General features: G+C 44.5%; 1 protein-coding gene across 1 annotated transcript in view; it reads left to right on the top strand.

Moving 5' to 3' along the window:
• SPTLC2 (serine palmitoyltransferase long chain base subunit 2) overlaps window positions 1–18,913 on the top strand; it is a 114,409-nt gene that overhangs the window by 52,587 nt on the left and 42,909 nt on the right. The window lies entirely within an intron of this gene.

Genomic DNA, 18,913 nt, shown 5'->3' with positions numbered 1-18,913 from the left:
TATCATTTTCAGCCCAAACACAGTTTTTTAATTCTAAAACTAATACAAATATACTGGATTCATAATGTTTTGAGCTTTTGGCCACAAGGTGGTAGTATGCACTGAAGAATTGTATTTGTGCTGTAACAGTTAGAGGAAAATATCTTTAATGGACCAACCTCTGTTGGTGAAAGAGACAAGATGAGCTTGAAAGCTTGTCTTTCACAAACAGAAGTTAGTCCAATAAAAGATATTACTGCGCCCACCTTGTCCGTCTCAAATGCTGGGACCAACAAGGCCACAACGACACTGTAACTTTAAGGCTATCCGACTAGATGATTTGACAGAACTCCTGTGGTAAAAGAATATGTTGGACACAACTCAAGGTAACCTAACATATTTATATTCTATTAAAGTAAAATTAATGCTGTTGATTGTTGCTGTGGTGGTAGCTCTAGGAGCAAAAGTAGCTAATCACCACAGCATGGAAGGCAGGCAGTGCTATCTGTGGTCACATCTGAGTGCAGTGTAAGGGTACACTGCAAAGAAAAGCCTGCGGAGACCTGGGTCAATTGACTCGCGTTCCCGGGGCTTGAGCTGCAGGGCTAAAAATAGCAGGGTAGCCGGTTCAGGCTCGGGCTGGAGCCCAGGCCCTGAGTACTGGTGTCCTGCACTAGAATCCTTTTCCTCTCTAGTTCTCCAACAACGTGCATTTACCACACAGCCAGTTATTGATGGATACAACTATGGCAAAGAGATGAGTTTTGCATCCTTTCCTAAAGGTGACACTGTCAGAGCTACTTCGGTCATGGCCAACATTTCACACCGATCTCCTCAGGCACTGCTTCTGTTGTGTCACTTCCAGTGTCTGCTGTGTTTAAGTAAGTGAGGACTGAAGAATGTGTAACTAATTGGAAGTTCCACATAAGTGGTTAAGATGAGCACACGTTACCAGTTTTTGAAGATGGCTTTTAGGAGCACTGGCATTTTTAGTAACTTTTCTGTATGGCCAGAGAGATTTTAAGCCTTTGAGAGCTGGTTTGTGGTGTCAAAGAAACGTCATGTTGTGGCAGACTTTCATGTGAGTTTTAGTGCTCTTCGAAGGTGCTGTATTTGACAGCCTGGAAAGCTGAAGTTCTCTTTTCATCCACACTCAAGTAAATGGATTACTGCAGGCTCATCTCTCCTGGAAGAATATCATTAAGTTATTAAAAAGTTTTTTCCATTTGACCTCATCAGAGTGATTCTTGCTGGGATGATTACGACAGTACTTGAAATGGTCCTATTTCAATTCATTTTTGGTGCAGCACTAATTGCCAATCTCTCTATAGTTTGAGATCGTAAATCAACATTTCTTAATATATTGTTTTAAAATCCCTGCTGCTTTGCAGTCCTGTTCCATGGAGAGAGCTGGTTAAAACTCCTTTGTGCAGACTGAGCTGCTGCTCAGTGTTAACTTAAGGAACTCTTGTCCTGTTTTTGACTATCACTGGAACACAAGGACTAAGGACAGGACAATAATGTTCAACGTTTGGGAGGTAGAAATATGTAAGTTATAGAGATAATGACACTCATGAGTGGTAACTCTGGAAGGGAAACAGGTAGATAGCTTGAGGGCTGTACTAGGTTGCTCTTGAACATCTCTGAAACCAAGAGTAATACATCGTGCTGTATGAATGTTCCCTGACCATTCTGTAGGCGGCTAATTAAGATTTATTTATAGATGGGCAAAACTGAGACAGGCAATGGCCTTGCCAAAGCCACAGAAGGAACTAATAGTTGGATTTCCTTGTTCTTGGCTCTGGGCTCTGAGCAACATAAACCCTGTAATTTTTATGTACTATTCCCCGCTGGATAGAGTGGGAGGAGATAGCTAAGAAAGAAGCAGAATTTCCTTCACAAAAGTATTTCTCAATTTCATGAAGCATCAGCCGGGGACGGGGGTAGCTAGGGCAGGGAGGTCTCCAAACTTGCAACACAATATATTGCTGCTACTACAATCTAAGGTCAATTGTGCCGTTGGAGTAAATGTTCCCTTTGAGGTCTTTCCAGCAGGCTGTCACTAGCTAACAGGATGTTAGTAAGCAGGCAGCCTAGATAAAATACACATGGAAACCAGCATGGCCATTTGCAGAGCTGAAGTAGGAGGCGAATGCAGGTCGAATAGATGTAGTTAGGAGACAGCACATGAATATGCAGCCTAGATTGAGATAAGCAGCTTTACTTTTCCCTTCTCATTGTCTGTCTAAACTAACCTGTCAGTGCTGGCTATTACCTGCTGACATACATAATAGGTGCCCACATGGTGCTGTCCAAACCAGCCCACATGGCTTTAAAAACATCATATGTCAGTGGAAGTGACTGTCCTGGAGGGGTAGGCTAGAAAAGATGGCCATTCCAGCTGTCTTAAGTCAGTGGTTCTCAAATGGGGGTCCGCAAAACCTTTCAAGGGGGCCATGGGGCCCTGCAGCTTGAAACCCAGAGCCCGAGCCCAAGCCCTAGCACCCCCCGTGGAGCTGAAGCTGGGAAACGTGGGGCTGAATCCCCAAGCCCTGGTGCTCTGTGTGGGGCAGAAGCCCTGAGCCTATGGGCAGAGTTAGGAAGATGGAAAGCATTTCTTTTCTCCACCCCTGCCAAACAGCAGCACAAGAGCACGACAGTCCTGGGGGCAGCTCCACACCTTCTCCGCCACCCCCCCCCCCCCCCCCCAAAAAAAACCCAAACAAACGAACTCCTCTCCCTGCCCCAGGGCCAGGTCAGAGGCAGGAAGCCAGAGCGGGGTAGCTGCTGCTTCTGGCTGGTGCCATGGAGCAGGCAGCCACAGCGTTCCCCCTTCTCTGGGTTGAAGCTGCTCCTCAGCTCCCAACCACCTTTGCACCAGCAGAGGTAGCCAGTAAGAGCCACCCGGTTGGGGAGACCCGGCTCTGTGGCTGGCAGACCCCTCTGGGAACAGGGACCGCAGGGGAGCCCTCCCAGCACACAGCCCCTCCCTGCACCCTGAGCTACCCCGCTGCTTGCACACAGCCCCTAAAACCCCCCTCCCTGCACCCTGAGCTACCCTCCTAGCCACCCCCTTTCCTGCACCCTAAGCTGTTTTCAAACTTTTTGTGCTGAGCCCCCCACCTTTGAGTCGTAAAATTTAGTTGCAGCCCCCCCCCCCCCCCCCCCCAAAACAGGCTGGGTGGCCAGGTGAGGTGAGTCAGGGGTTGGAGGTGGCATTCCCTCCCTGGACCCTGCCATGCAGAGGTGGCTGGCCCCTTCTCACCCCCAAAACAGAAATCAAACTACACCTATGCCCAAGGCCCCTGCCCTGAGGGCCTGCCCCCTGCCCCGGGCTGAGCCCTGGAGTTTTTATAGCATGTTGAGGAGGGGCTCAGAGAGAAAAAGGTTGAGAATCCCTGGTCTAAGTGATGGCTGAACCATGTTTCTGTCCTTGGGCAGCTGCTGCCACTTCTATTGCTGCTCTTAGTAGGTGCTCCTCAAAGTCCTTCTCTGTAGTAATGCCATCTTGGGTCCCTATCCTGCAAGCCTAAGAGTCCACCACTCCTACTTACTTTACTTACAACTAAAGTGACAGTCTTGTGGTCTTGAAATGGATCATATGAGTTTCCTTTCTGGAGTCTTTGAATGTTTCCACAAAAGTAACAGGAGCTAAGAAGGGAACATCTGAAATATGTGGGACATGCCATCTTCTAGGAACAGAGCCTCTAACTGCAGCTTGTATGGCCATCCATCCTCTTGTTGCATTTGGCTCTATGATTATAAAAAAGCAAAGGGGGAATGAGATTGAGTTCCCCATCGGAGGAAGCACAAATGGCAAGTGCCACAGATGTGAGCATGTTTTAACAGTTCAACATCCTCCCGTCTTTTTCTCCCTCTTTGAGGGCCCCTCCCCAAAAGAAAAATGGACATCTGTCTCGCGGCGTCTTTCTGCATGGTTTTGAAGACTTCAGATAAAGGAAATTAAACATTTTTGCATTTCAACTTTAGTTTCTATGAAATATGAACTTCCCCATATTTTTCAGGAGCATCCTGGTTATGTAAGATGACAAAATGCTTTCTAGAGGGAGTTGATCTGAGGCTAGAGAAGGCAAGCTTTAGGATAGGAAATAGAGGAAGCAGTTGAATGGCTTCAGGGGAGGGGAGTTAAAATTCTGCTTGTCTAGGGCAATAACTTTTGAGTATAAACCTCTAACTTTTGTCATCCTTTATCACCATGGTAGGAATGGGAGAGCAGACAATGTGCCTAGGGTGGCAAACTTTGCACGGCTGACAAGTTGTTGCTGCACAAATGAAAGAATTGCTAACTTCAGAGAGCTGGGAGGAGGCCAGCCTTACAGGAGTGAATGGAGGTAGGGTGGAACAAGTAGTTGTGAAATCCAGGGGGGGAGATTTTGAAAGTGATTGGAGGGTTGGTTGTGTGATAGTTTCCTCTAGTAAAAATTGTCCAGCTGCTGCATGCTGCTTTATCCCACCAAAAAAACATTTTACATGTAGATTCTCAGTTTGCTCATGTTAATCAGTTAGCTTTCATGTGGACTCTGATAGTGTCTGATCTTGGTGCTCAGAAGTGTTGTGAATGCTCGCTAATTGGATGTGGCAGCTTCAAGGAAAACTTAGGTACTGTAGGTTTCAGAGTAGCAGCCGTGTTAGTCTATATTCGCAAAAAGAAAAGGAGTACTTGTGGCACCTTAGAGACTAACACATTTATTTGAGCGTAGGCTTTCGTGAGCTACAGCTCACTTCATCGGATGCATTCATCCCTTACTGTAGAAAATGGTGTGGATAACTCTTTAGGAGTGCTCTTCCTTCATTACTGACCCTAGTGTTGCAGTGTGGTGCTAGGGATGCTCTTCACCCTGAGTCAGTAAGTATTCCAGTGCCTGTGCTAGAGAGCATTGTGCTGCCAGAAGTGTCCTTCAGATTAGACATAAAATGGACCCGTGGCCATTAAGCATCCAGTGGCATCTTTGCAATAGTACGGAGGCTAATCCAGGCAAGATTCCTGCAGGATAACTGTGTGTGCTACCTTCTTCCACTGCTCTTGCAGTCTCCATTGAATGTTAGTATTCTAGAACAGAGGAGTAATAACATTCAGTGTCATTAGCATAGAATATCTGAATTCACAACTTGGAAGAGACTGCCTTTCTGCATAGGGTGAAATGGTCCCTTTCAATGAAGTCTGGTACAAATTGTGATTTTTTTTTTTCAGAATCTGTGGGGCTGAACAATGCGTGAATCTTTGTTTTTCCAGATAATATGAGGCTCCAATATATGAAATAATTCACTGAGCCTTTTTAAATTCAAGTCTGCTGAAACTATGGTTACCATCTAGGCAGTCATTCACAGCTAAAGAACCTAGCAAAGCAAAGAGCAGTGAAATGAGGCTATGGGAGGAGAAGTTTAAGGTAGATATTAAGGGAAAACATCTTCTCAAGGATATTTAAGAAATAGAAAAGGCTTTGCAGGAGGAAATTGAGGTTCTGTCCTTTTTAAAATTGCAAATACAGGATACAAGAAGATATTCATTGTAATGGTGTAGTGAAGGATCCTGTGTAGTAATGATGCTAAGCTGGATGACTGAGGAGGTGATTCCTGGATCTTGTGATTCTGCAGCGAAGAGCTTTACAAACAGATCTCAACTGAATGGTGATAGAATCAAAGTATAGGGGAAACCAGCGAGAATTTCCGTTAGCAAGAGAGCTAGTTTACAAACTGAGATTGTGTATTAAATGGCCATGAAGCAAGTCTGCCCAAATACTTGTCATTTATAAATACAAAATATTACCGGAAATGGAAATCCCAGACACACGCCCTGCCCCTCCAAAAAACCCCAGAAACTTTTAACAGTTAAATTTTTTAAATCTTTGCAAAAGCTCTGACTGTTGCTCTTCAACTGCTGATGTTTTTCTTTTACTTAGTTAAGTGAGAGTGGAGGGTTAAGAAGAAAAATCGGTAAGATGGGTCACTTCAGGATTTTGTTTCCTACCAGTGGGCATGCTTGAGTAGTTCCTAACTCTGATGCATCTGCCTGACTTGGTGATGCCCTCTCTAGATTTGATGGCTGTTGCTCTTTCCTGTGCTCTGTGCTCAGAAATAGTAAATGCTTTCTTTTCAGAGACTAGGTCAGGGTTGAAAATAACATGGTGAGTTCTGTATGAAAGGTGAGGAGAGGGATTTGGGATACGCATTAGCTCTGGGGTCCTGGCCTGACTACGGCAGCAGTAGGGCCATCCAGAAGGATGGACCCTTAAAGATCCTCCCACTCAGCCACAATGAGATGGGGATTGAATAGGGATGGACTGTGATGATATGGGACTAGGGAGGGATCATAGTCTCATGGGACTAGGGATTGTGTGGGACTGATTAATTCTTGTTTATGCTGTGTCTGGGTTCTTCGAATTGATCTGGGGATTTGATGGGTCGGTTTAGGGTGTGTGTTATTGTCAAGGGCTACCAGCATATTGAATGGGTGCTCTTTTGTTATCTAATAAATTAATAAATATTTACCCTCTGTGACTTTTGCAGAGCCAGTTGGCTCAGTTTCAGAGTCAAAAGCTGGCTTTTTTGTCGGTGCTACAAATTCACTCTGGCATCTGAGAATCCAGCTGAGTCCATTCTGCCTCTTGCATAAGAGCCAGCAGTATAGATCGTGCATTTGGAATTTGGCTGATGCTGATGATGCGCAGGCAGAGTAGAATCCAGCGGTGTCTTCACAGGGCTAACAGGAGTGAAGGGAGTGGTTGTCAGTAAGCAGCCCAAATGCAGCAGATAAAACTACCCTGTGCCTGGTCTCCATTAGGTTTTACAAGATAACTCTTTAATTTAAAAAAAGAGCAATTTTTTTTAGCAGAGGTGAACCCTACATGTGCACACATTGGTGTAATAATGCAAAGTACAACCTAAGGAGCAGCCCCGAAAGCAATTCTTGGCACTGAATGTAAGTGGCTTCCAGCCCCATGTTTGTAATCTGCTATTTCTACCTTGTCTGCAACATCAAGAGGTGGGCAATCTCTATATAGATCAAACGGAAGCAGTGGCTGCTATTGCAGTTGAAGGGGAAATAAAAAGTCCTTGTGCAGGCTGAATTTGAAAACATTCAATTAGCATTAAACTCAGCTCATTTGAATTTCCCCTAATAATAGACTTGTTAATTAGGTGTTAAGTTATCACCTTAGGAACCCAGGGGCCAGTCAAAACTAATTAGAGCAAAGTGAAACATTTTTTGTTGTGGCCCTTGAGAATCCCAAGCTTGGCTGGGGAACTGATGGAGAAACAAATACTTTGGGGGTCATAAAGAGTTTCCTGCTTCTCCCCAGGAAACTGACAGCTATAAACATCACTCACTGTGTTTGTGCCTCCAGCAGGGGGTCTTTTAAATCCAGCGAGCTGCTGCATCCCTATCTCCCTCCCTCCCTCCCACGGAGCACACGGTCAGACTCCAGGAAAACTGTTTTAACCTGGGTAGGGGAGTCTTTCTGGTTTTGGTCCTGTGAGGAATGTTTATTTACAAATGCTGACAGAACTTTGTGTTATCTCTTCTTTGACGCTGTGTTTATTGGGTTGGGGTGTCAGCACTCTCCAGTATGTTTTCTTTGCCTTTTGGACTTCTAATCAACAGTGTGGTATGTGCAGCAGCTGTTAAAAACTTTCTCATGCACCACTTCAGGTTTCAGGTGAGACCTGTGTGTACACTCGCCTTGTTCCTAGAGCATAGCAACTCCTGCTATATCTATGTTATCTTAAGTCTACATAGCTACAAAAGTTGAATTGTCATACAGGGACAGCCGCTAGGAAATCTGAATCTTAAACTCGTTTTGTTTAAATAGCTTATTTGTCTGTCTTCATCAGTTTAGTTAGAGATCAAATTAAATTACTAGATCCTTTTTTTCTCTCAATAAATAACACGTGTATAGCACACTCTATCCACAGAGTGCTTCTAGAACACTAATCCTCAAACTTGAGAGGGAGGTAATATTCCTGTTGTGAAACAGCACACGTCTTGCTAGCTCCAATTTTTTTTTATACTGGTTTCTTTTGGGGTTTGTGAGGTGAAGCATTTGAACAGGAATGACTGGCTGCTAACAGATGAGATGGCAGAGAAGAGAGGTTCTAGGCCGGGGTGGGGTAGTGTGGAACTTGGAGCTTTTAGCTCAAGCACTGGAGTAGGAGTTACTAGATCAGAGCGCCTCAAACTTCTCATTTAATCTTATTTATATTATCGCAGAGGCTGGGAATCTGTTGTGGACCAGGACCCCGTTGTGCTAGGTGCTGTACAAATGCAGAACAAAAGGAAAGTTCCTGCCCCAAAATGTTTACAATCAAAGTACAAGAGAGGCAACAGATGGTTACAGAGATATGGGGAAGTACAAGGAAATAATGAGACAATTTAACAAGTGGGAGATAAAGGTTGGCCTGATGGGTCGATTGGAGGTGGGGCATGAGTATTCTCATGGACATGATCTCTTTCTCCATCAAACAGGATCCCTGTGGCAACTATGGCAGTTGTTTACACTCAAAAATAGTATTAGGCACTATTGCAATACTAGTAAATACTTTCCTAAGTGGTATGGACACACAGCAAAGGGTGCTCCCGGCCTCAGAGTGCTTACAATCTGAATAGTAGTTCTAGTTGCCCTTGGCAGCTGGAAACAAGGAGAGCCAGATCCGTGTGACCAAATACCAACCTTTGCATTAAGATTTTTGTACTTGTTCTGACAAAACTAATGTAAACAGTGACAGGCACCAGTGTAAACCACCCTAGTGCAAGTCACTCTTTACATTGGTACAGCTACACCTTTGTGAAACTCCCCAGTGTGGACAAAGCTGAAAATTTCTCATGACTTGTACCTGAATGTGTAAAGAATTTTTTTTTAAAGAAAACACTGTTCCTTTAATCGTGCATGTGCTTGGGGGAAGCACAGAGCTTTTTTTTAAGCATGCACAGCAGAGGCTTTTTCTGTCTTTTAAAGCTGTAGTGATATTTAGTATGAGAGATTGTGCATCAGTGCCATCCTCACTGGAAACCTACATTAACAGAACCAAGCAGTTTTCTCACCTTCTCAACTTTTTTTTTTTTTTTACGAACATAAAGGCAGTGCCTGTAAAACACAAAGTTAAAATAGTGATTCTGAAACCAGCTATGGCTGTTTCTCTTGCCCTTACCGACTCATTCCTATTTGTTATACTAACTGTCTGACTAAAAGGGGTTTGGTGGTATAGCTAGCTATACTGGCTAATCCTCCTAGTGCGGATGTAGCTTATGCAAGCAAAAGTGCTTTTGCCATCATAGTTTATCCCAACTCCCCAAATGAAATAAGGCTATGTCTACGTTACAAGCACCGCAGCTATGGCATGGTAGGGTAGACACTCCTAAATTGATGGAATTGGGTTTTTTTGTTGATGTAGTTAATCCACCCCTCCGAGGCGGTAGCTAGGTTGACAGAAAAATTCTTCTGTTGACTTAGCTGTGTCTACAGTGGGGCTTAGGTCAACCTAACTATAGCATTCAGGATGTGAACTTTTTCACAGCCCTGACATAGCTAGGTTGATCTAATTTTTAAGTGCAGACCAAGGCCTAAATTATGCTGGCAAGTTAAGTCTTGCTGGTATAACAGCATCTACACTAGGGCTTTTGTCAGCATAGGTCTGTTGGTTGGGGTGTGATTATTTTTTCACACCCCTAAGCAACCTACATATGCTGCCAACTTTAAGTGTAGCCAAGGCCTTGATTTCTTTGGAAAAATCTGAGGCAAAGGGTCCACCAATCCCAGGCACTATAGGTAAGGAATTGATCTTGAGCACAAGAAATAATGTTGAGTATTACAGAAGTTTCTGAACTATATCTCTCCTGTGGTGTTCTACCAAGACAGTAATGCCTGTAGTCAAATATGCCAGGAGAAACTATTCAGAGGTCTGACTGAGACAGTGCCTAACACTAGCATGTCTTCAGTCTCATCAGCTTTTAAAGACTGGTACATAAGATTATTTGAACCCTTGTGGGCGCAAAGAAAATATTTATACTGCTTAGAGTATGCCGGTGTGGATCCCACTGTAGATGAATTAAATGTGGTCTGTTTTAAGTGCAGTAAGTAGTCTGTCTGTGGTATCAAGGCCTGGATAGGGTCCAGACTGTACATGGCTGCCCAGATAGAGAACCTCTGTAGAATACGTTTTCATGGTACACATCTTCCTGCTCTGTACCAGGATTTCCTGGACCTGTAAGGAGCCATCCCTCTCCGTGGTACACAACAAGCCAGCAGCCACATGTCTGGTGTAGACACTTTGGCTCTCAATGGAGTATCTGTGAGATCAGGTCCAGGTGTCTGAGAAAAATGGATCAGCAGCTGAATGACCATCTGTAATAGGTCTGTCAGTCAGTCAACTGCCTTGGCCTTGGAACTATGAGAATCGTCATGGCTCTCTTGATCCTGGGAATCGGTGGAAAGACATAGAGCAGGCTTCTGTTCCCCTGCAGGAGGATGGTGTCCAGCAACGATCCTGCTCTCAAATCCCCTCTGGAGCAAAAAGTTCCAACCTTTAACATTGCAGCAAGACTGCACATGAGACAATCTCAGCTTGCTATCTGAGTGTGCGGTCATGTTCAGTCTTTTCTCACCCTAGTAGTGAAGTTTTTCAAAAGGCTATCGCATACTTACCACCAGTCAAAAAACTTTCACCCCTGCCTAGAACCTCATAATCCTCCAGAGGGTCATGGAGCCTCCATTTTGGACTTTCAGAATGCTCCTTGCGTCACTTCACTCTAACGACTTCCTCCTAGTGGCTATCACTTTATCTAGACCAGTGGTTTTCAACCTGTGGTCTGCAGACCTCCAGAGGTCTGCAGACTCTAAGATTTCCAAAGGGGTCCACACCTCCATTTGAAATTTTTTAGGGGTCCACAAATGAAAAAAGGTTGCAAACCACTGATCTAGATCAGTGAGCAAGCTCCAGGGAACTGCACCCTGCACAGGGAAAATTTGGTGGGTGCAGAGCACCCACCAGCAGCTCCCCGGCCCCAGCTCACCTCCACCCCTGAGTTATGCTCTGCCCCGCTTCTCTCTTCCCCCCCATCCCCGGTTTCCCACGAATCAGCTGTTCGCACGGGAAGCCTGGGAGGGCTGAGAAGCAAGCGGCAGCTTCGCACTCAGGTCCAGGAAGGCAGAGCGGAGGTGAGCTGGGGCGGGGGGCACGAGGAGGGCCGCTTGCGCCGCAGCAGGTAACCTGGGGCACGCAGGAGAACCGCTCCCCTCCCCAGCTCGTCTCCGCCTCCCTGGGCCTGAGTGCGAAGCTGCTGCCTGCTTCTCAGCCCTCCCAGGCTCCCCGCGCGAACAGCTGATTCATGGGACGCGGGGTGGGGGCGGAGAAGCAGAGCAGCGCCATGCGTTCAGGGGAGGAGGTGGAGCAGAGATGAGCTGGGGCCGGGCGCGGGGCGGGGCGGGGAAATCTTCCCCATGGGTGCTCCAGCCCCGGAGGACCCACGGAGTCTGTGCCTAAGGCACCACTTTTGATGTGATCAGTGGGGGGAGCAGCTGCTCCTGCCTAGCTACGCCCCCCCCCCCCTCCAGGAGCCAGAGGGACCTGCCGGATGCTTCCTGGGAGCTGCCCCAGGTAAGCAACGCTGGGACTCCCCACCTCGCCCCCCAGCAGGTCCCTCTGGCTCTTAGGGGCGGGGTGGGTACCTACGATGGTGACCCACCAGACCCTCCTGCCTGGTTATAGGGGAAGTCAGGGGACAGGGGAGGCGGTGGATGGGGCAGGGGTCCTGGGGGGGGGGGGGGGCATAACCCCCTCATGGGCTGAGGAGGGAACCGGTTGTTAAGATTTTGACAGCTCATCACTGCCTGGGTTCCTCCAGAACTATGTGACCCACCCACCCCCACCTACACACACACCCTCAAGTCCGAGTAGACCAGGTCAATCAACGCTTTCAAGTTGACCCCTTATAATGTCCCTGGCTCAATAGGCTGGGCCAAGCAGCACTTTCAAGCTGCCACCCTTATGTGCCACAGGTACCGCACTGGAATAGAGTAATCCTGAGCAGGCTGGTCGAACAGCAGTTCCAGGCTGCCACCCTTATGTGCCCCATGACTCAGCAGACTGGGTCGAGCAGCACTTTCAAGCTACCACCCTTATATGCCCCTGGACTCGGCAGTCTGGGTCGAGCAGCACTTCCAAGCTGCCACCCTCATATGTAACAGGTTCAGCACGTCCCTATCCCCAGTTTCACGTTACTGTTGTACTGGTAGTAACCCACTTGATGAGCAAACCCCACAGTGTTTTTGGGCATTACAGAGATCTTTAGCTTAGGTAAGAGAAGCGTTGCTGCAGAGTAAATGGGGAAGCTAAAAACACGGAGTAAAGTTCAGAGAGAGAGAGAGAGAGAAGCAATCAGCTTAACCATAAAAGTTATTTATTGAATAATAGTGATAACTACACAAAGAGACCGTAAACAAACATAAGTTACATTTTTTAAGGTTACAAAAGTCAGATATAGAAAACTGTACCTGCCTGAGGTAGAAAAGAAAACACAGAGAGAGAGCTAGAGCTGGGATCTCACCAATCCAAGAAGCTTGAACTGGTCGGGGTTCCCAGGTGATGGTGGTAGCTGAGCGCTGGAGACAGGCAGAGCCCCCAGCACGATCAGTCGGAAGAAGAGGAAATCCCAGTGGAACTGATGAAGAGTTGGATCCATGCATCAGAACACTTACTTGAACATAGATAGGGGGTTTTGTAGAGAAACAACAATGGTTCAAGGGAGAACACTAAATTTGTTTATGGGTAAACTGATGACACAAGGGTTTTCTTTAGACTAGACATTAGGAGCTGATCACTCTTGGCTATGGGCGGTGTTCCTTCCAGGGAGCTCACAATGCAATTAGGCTGCTTCAGTATTTTGGATATCGATCAAGGATTTATTACTAGAATTGGTCTGATAACTGCTGAGCTGGCTGTGTGCAGGCGTAGGTTCATTAACATCTAGAGCAGAGATCCCCCAGGATGCAGTGCTTCCTTGCTTTTCTGGTCCCAGAGTTCAGTGCGGTTCATGCCTTGGAATCTCTGTTCTCCATTCTGTATGTTAATGGAGATGCCTCCCTGTCCCATCTTTGATGCAGATGAGGCTTAATCTTGTCATCCTTGTCAGGAGGGGTCTAGGTGTGTTTCCCACCGCCCTTCACTGCTCTCTGCAAGTCTTTTCTCTAATCGGCTTTGGTTCAAGTAGAGGCTGCCAGGGGGTGGGTGGAGGGTCTTTCATGAGTCAGACAGGCTGGATACTGCGCCCTGGTTCCCCAAGAACACAGAGCTAACTGGTATCAGTGACTAGAACAGCACACAGTATTCAAGGTGTGGGCATACGACATTAAATTTTGTCTCATCTATCCCTTTCCTAGTGGTTGCTAACATACTGTAAACTTTTTTAATTACCACTGCACATTGAGCAGATGTTTTCAGAGAACTATCCACAATGACTCCAAGATCTGTCTTGAGTGGTAACAGCTAATTTAGACCCCATCATTTTGAATGTATTGTTGGGATTGTTTTCCAATGTGCATTAATTTGCATTTATCAACCTTGAATTTCATCTGCCATTTTATTGCCCAGTCACCCAGTTTGTAACTCTTTGCAGTCTGCTTTGCACTTAACTGTCTTGAGTAATTTTATATCATCTGCAAACTTTGCCATCTCACTGTTTACTCCTTTTTCCAGAGCATTTATGAATGTTGAACTGTACTGGTCTCAGTACAGATCCTTGAGGGACCCTGCTAATTTACCTTTTTCTACTGTGAAAACTGACAGTTTATTCCTACACGTCATTTCCTATTTTTTAACCAGTTACTGATCCATGAGAGGATCTTCCCTCTCATCCCATGACTGCTTACTTTGCTTAACAGCCTTTGGTGAGGAACCTTGTCAAAACCTTTCTGAAAGTCCAGGTACACTATATCAACTGGGTCACACTTGTTCTCAGGTTTGACACCATTCAAAGAATTCTAATATATTGGTGAGGCATGGTTTTTCTTTACAAAAGCAGTGTTGGCTCTTCCCCAATATATCATATTCATTTATGTATCTGATAATTCTGTTCTTTACTATAGTTTCAACCAGTATACCCTTGTTCTCGTTTGAAGCAGGCTATTGGGATGCATTTCCTGCGGTATCACTTTTGAACAGATGTCATCTGTTTGAGCAAAGTTCTGTGTGTGTTAGTGCAATGCATAAACAGAACATAGGGTTCATTCCCTCGGGGAAAGGAAGAAACAGCGAGCTCTGTTTACCTTCTTTTTTAGGGAACATACTTTTTCCTACAAGAAAAATTCTCGTTATGCAGTTCACCATCTTTAATTAAATAGCCATTTGTCTCATCTCAAAATTACTTAACTGGGTGAATTCATGTGCTTTCGTTTCACATCTTGATCCAAATCATCTGTGTACAAAAAATATCAAAACAATATGCACTGAATCTGTTCCCAGTCAGGAACCTGTGGGCAGCTCGGTTTGGATACTTCAGTGTAAGCTTCCAGATCTTGTGTTTTGGCTTTAATTCTCTTCTTTTCCCACTCATCCAAAACAATAACCCAACAGTCTTATTGTTTTACAGCGTCTTCAGCAGCTGCTCTCACTCCTGCTACAAGGAGCAAACGCATCTTGAATTCTACTCCCATTCCTTCCCTACAGCCTTATTTGCCACTTTCCACCTCCTTTTAAAAACAAACTGAAGGCTTCTTCATCCCTGTTTCTTGTCCGTCAGTTTGTACTCGCTGCTCTCAGCATCTCTCCAGAACTATTTCTGATCATTGTTAAGAATCTTGCCACAGTTGATGCTGCCATACTTCTAGCCAGAAGCCATTCTGTCAGCTTTTGTATGTGTGTAGCAACAGCCATGTTTGTTAGCCATGCCTACTGGTGAAACCAATAGACCAATAAGTTACTCCCAGTACTGTCTGATTTAAGAATGAAGAAAAGATTTTATCTCCCCAGTCATCTGTTTGTAATATAAGCAAGCACCGTGGCCTTGCTTTGATGTTTCGCAATTTGAAATCCAAGTAGTTTACTTTGACATTGGCCTCCAGTGTAGGAAAATTGTGCCTGCACAAGGCAGATGGTAAATATAGTTCACACTCACTGCTCCTATGTCACAAAAGCTACTGAACTGTCTCCATCCAAGTCCATTATAAACATCCCTTTTATAACACATTTTGCTGAAGCCCACAAATTCTTTGGTTTATAAAGAAATGTGATGTTTGTACGTGTTCCTGATGTTCCTGCTCCCTGTGACTTTAGCAAAAGTCAGCCACAAAGACACACCAGCCTGTTTATATGTATACAAAGGCTTAAGGAGAGCCAGTTTCCTATTATTTCCTCCCTGCTTATCACATCTACATTTTGCGAGAGAACACTGCATTTAAGATTTTATTTTTCTAAAGATGTCTATTTAGCTTTCAGTCTCTGAAGTATCTCATTTTAATGCAAAACAGGTTAAAGCTTCAGTATGGATTTGGCAGGATTTTAGATAGCTTTTCCCTTTGTCTTGCTCGCATCCCCACCAACCTGCAACATTTAGGCTTGGAGACCTGGGTTTAACTCTTTTTCATTTGCATTCGATGAAGTGAGCTGTAGCTCATGAAAGCTTATGCTCAAATAAATTGGTTAGTCTCTAAGGTGCCCCAAGTACTCCTTTTCTTTTTCATTTGTCTATTACTGATAGATATTCAGGAGGCACCCAGGACTAGTTAAAAGAATACTCTGGCCAATGCTTCCTCCTTCTGCACCTCCTCTTAGCACAGCATGAGATTTGCTGTCAACTCAGTTGTTTACAGCCTCCTGTGTAATGAGCTGATGAATGTGCCATCTCTGTGACTAGGCACTTGTGATAATATGCAACTCACTGATAAGTAAATACTGCCAGTGCCCTCCTATGAATCCTACCTGCAAATGCAGTGTAAAGTAATAGGCAATGAGAGGAACATGGGCAGCACATAACTTAATTTCTCTGTTCCAGAATTAAAACTTTAAAAGTAGATTTAAGTTTAATGACCCAGTCAAGCCAGTGGCTTTTTACATTCAACTTTGCAATACAAATTACTGCAAAAATAGACACGTGGGTTCAGTACAGTAGTATTCTAGCCATATGACAAGAATATTCAGTACCAGCTAAGCAGTTAATCACTTTTTTTTTTAAAAGGTTTACTGTTCATATAAATTGTACTTCAGGAGTGATACAAGGCTCTGGGCCCATCTGTTGCAGGAAACTATTTGTTGCTGATAATGGGTGTCCACTGCAGGTCCCTCAACCAATAGTGGAAAAAAGTTTAACTGCTGATGTAGACCTTGATCATGCTTCCTTTAATGGTGCAGAAAACTGTTTAGGTCCTGTGTTCACTAGCAAGAGAGTGGGACAAAAATTGTCTTTTCTTCAGAAAACTTCAGTTTTTTTCCCCCAACAAAAATTCAATCATGGAAATCTCAGCTGAAAAACCAAAACCATTCAGTTTGGTAACGCTACTGTGATGTCTCCCGAGAGTTGTTGTTCAGATGCCTCATTCTCCATAAAACCAGCTCTCTGGTTGGAAGGGCTACATTTCCTATGATGCACCGTGCTCTTCCCTCTGGGAGAGGGGAGATGGTGTTGCATCATAGGAGTCCTTGGTTGTGGTGCAGCTGAAAAATTTTTTTTAAATGAAAACACAATTTTCTGTCAGTTGTTCTGATAGGAAATTTTTGACTAGCCTTAACTTACATCAGACAGGACATTGTTTTCAATTCCAGCTGAGGGAGAATGATGGCTGTATGTGGGTGACAATGGGTCGTTTCCTGTGTTTTAGACCAGGCCTCAGTCTTCTAATAAAACTGAGATGTTGTCAAAGTCTACCATGTTTTCTGGCTGAGTATGCTTGGCCATGGACATTCACCCAAAGAGCAATTTGTGAACACATACCATACTGGTATGGTTTTGTCCATTTGAGGCAGGGACTGTCACTTTGTATACTGTCTAGTTGAGTGGGTCTCTGACCAGGTAGAGAACTGTAGGTGGTACTGTGGACAAATGGTGTGAATCATAGAATATCAGGGTTGGAAGGGACCTCAGGAGGTCATCTAATCCAACCCCCCTACTCAAAGCAGGACCTATCCCCAACTAAATCACTGTGGACTGGGTCTTCAAAAGGAATTTTTGATACAGACTGGATTGCCTAATGTACTCATGTCCTCAGCATGCTCTTCCACATTAATGCTGATGTCTGACCTCTCGGAACAGATTGCAAGGTTTTGGCACTTTTTGTGGATGCATGGACTTCTTTTCTACAGTGTGCATCAATCTATTACTGTACTTCCAGTTCTCCCTTGTTTAATTCTTGGGTTATCTATGCAGGATTAGATCTACCACTTGGCAGTCTGTATCTTGAAAGCAGTTGATCAATGAGAGTGAACAAGGATGTGACCAATTTATTTTAGATTATGCACTTTTTGGCCCACATTGGAAGCCTGTTTTCGTCTGAGTGAGAATTCTGATGTGGCTTTTTAAAGGGAATAACAACTATCAACTTTCCTAAATCCATCTGTTTGTAATTCTCTCTTGGAAGCTTGAAAATGTTCTATGACAGACTAATTCATTCTGAAAGTATTTTTATTACAGAAGCTAAAATAGCTATATTTTGTCGGATTCTTTGCTAAAAAAGTGCGAAGTACTTTGCAAACATTAAACCTTCAAGGTTAGTGTTTCGTCAGAACTGTGCACCTTGACAGATTCCTTCCCCAGGATTTGATGGAAGGATCAGTCCAGCAGAGCTTCTGGACTGCAGAAGCAAACCTGTTGAGGAGGCAGGCCTAGCAGAAGTTAGCTGTCAATAACTTGGAGGAGCTAGCCCAGCAGACTTCACAGTCTGTACCAAGTCGACTTCAAAGCCTACGTTTAGTCTGCAAATTGTCTCCCCTTACTATTAGAAGGTTTGTGGGATGTCTCCCAAGAAACTAAAGGTATTGTGTTGTATCCCCATTGTAGGAATGGGAAACTGAGGCATAGAGGTAGTGACTTGCCAAGCAGTCAGTACCACTTGGTGCATTCTCATTAAGAGAATCCAGGAGCATGCTCGGTAACTGCTGTCTTTTCTTACCCTTTCTGTGGTAAAGTGCAGCTTAAAAGGCTGTAGAAGAACTGAAGCAGCACATGCAGTATATCTTGGGTCAAACCACAAAAAATGGCTTTAAACATTGTTTTTTCTAGAGGACTTGAGCACATGGTAGGCACCCTCGATCAAACTGCACATTTTCAGCTAAATTAGACTTCGGGCTAGAATAGGTTGCCCCTGTCTCTTTAACTGTGGGCTTGTGAGGAAATATGGCCCTTTGGTAGAGCAAGGAGGTGATCTGAGAAAATGTTAAAAAGCTGCTAGTCTCGAAGTGCCAAGAATCTATCATGTAGTTTGAGAGCACGTGTGGGGGTGGGGAGGATTATGTTTATGAACAGAGCATCAACTGTTGAACTCAACATAAAAGGGGAAGCAACAATGCACAATCTCTAGCGATAAATACGTGGCATGTCTCGAATGCCAGATTCTTTTAGCAATCATCATGATGTTATGACAGCTGAGATGTTCCCATATTAAATTACAAATAGTCCAGTCTGCTGTATGGGAGGGTCACACGTTGCTTGGCATTGGTAGCTGTAATTTAAACAAAAAGGGGATTTGAAGGGATATTTTGGCTAATTTCATTGATTTGGTTTTATTGGTTTTTACATGAAATACTTTCCAACATCATGATGCATGTTTTTAAAGGAGCCATTTTGTGCACCTCTCTGACTGTTTGACGTTTCCATGTATAAAGCACAGCAAAATGAATACAGTTAGTGCCTTCATTTAGTTAACTCGGTTTAACTTGATCGATTTAATGAGACCCAAACCTTGGGTACCGAATTGCTAGTATTGCAAAAGGGTAC

The sequence above is a fragment of the Caretta caretta genome, chromosome 6 (genome assembly GCF_965140235.1).
Source record: "Caretta caretta isolate rCarCar2 chromosome 6, rCarCar1.hap1, whole genome shotgun sequence".
NCBI lineage: Eukaryota > Metazoa > Chordata > Testudines > Cheloniidae > Caretta > Caretta caretta.
The sequence above is the reverse complement of the archived record's forward strand: the minus strand, read 5'-3'. Positions and strand labels throughout refer to the sequence as shown.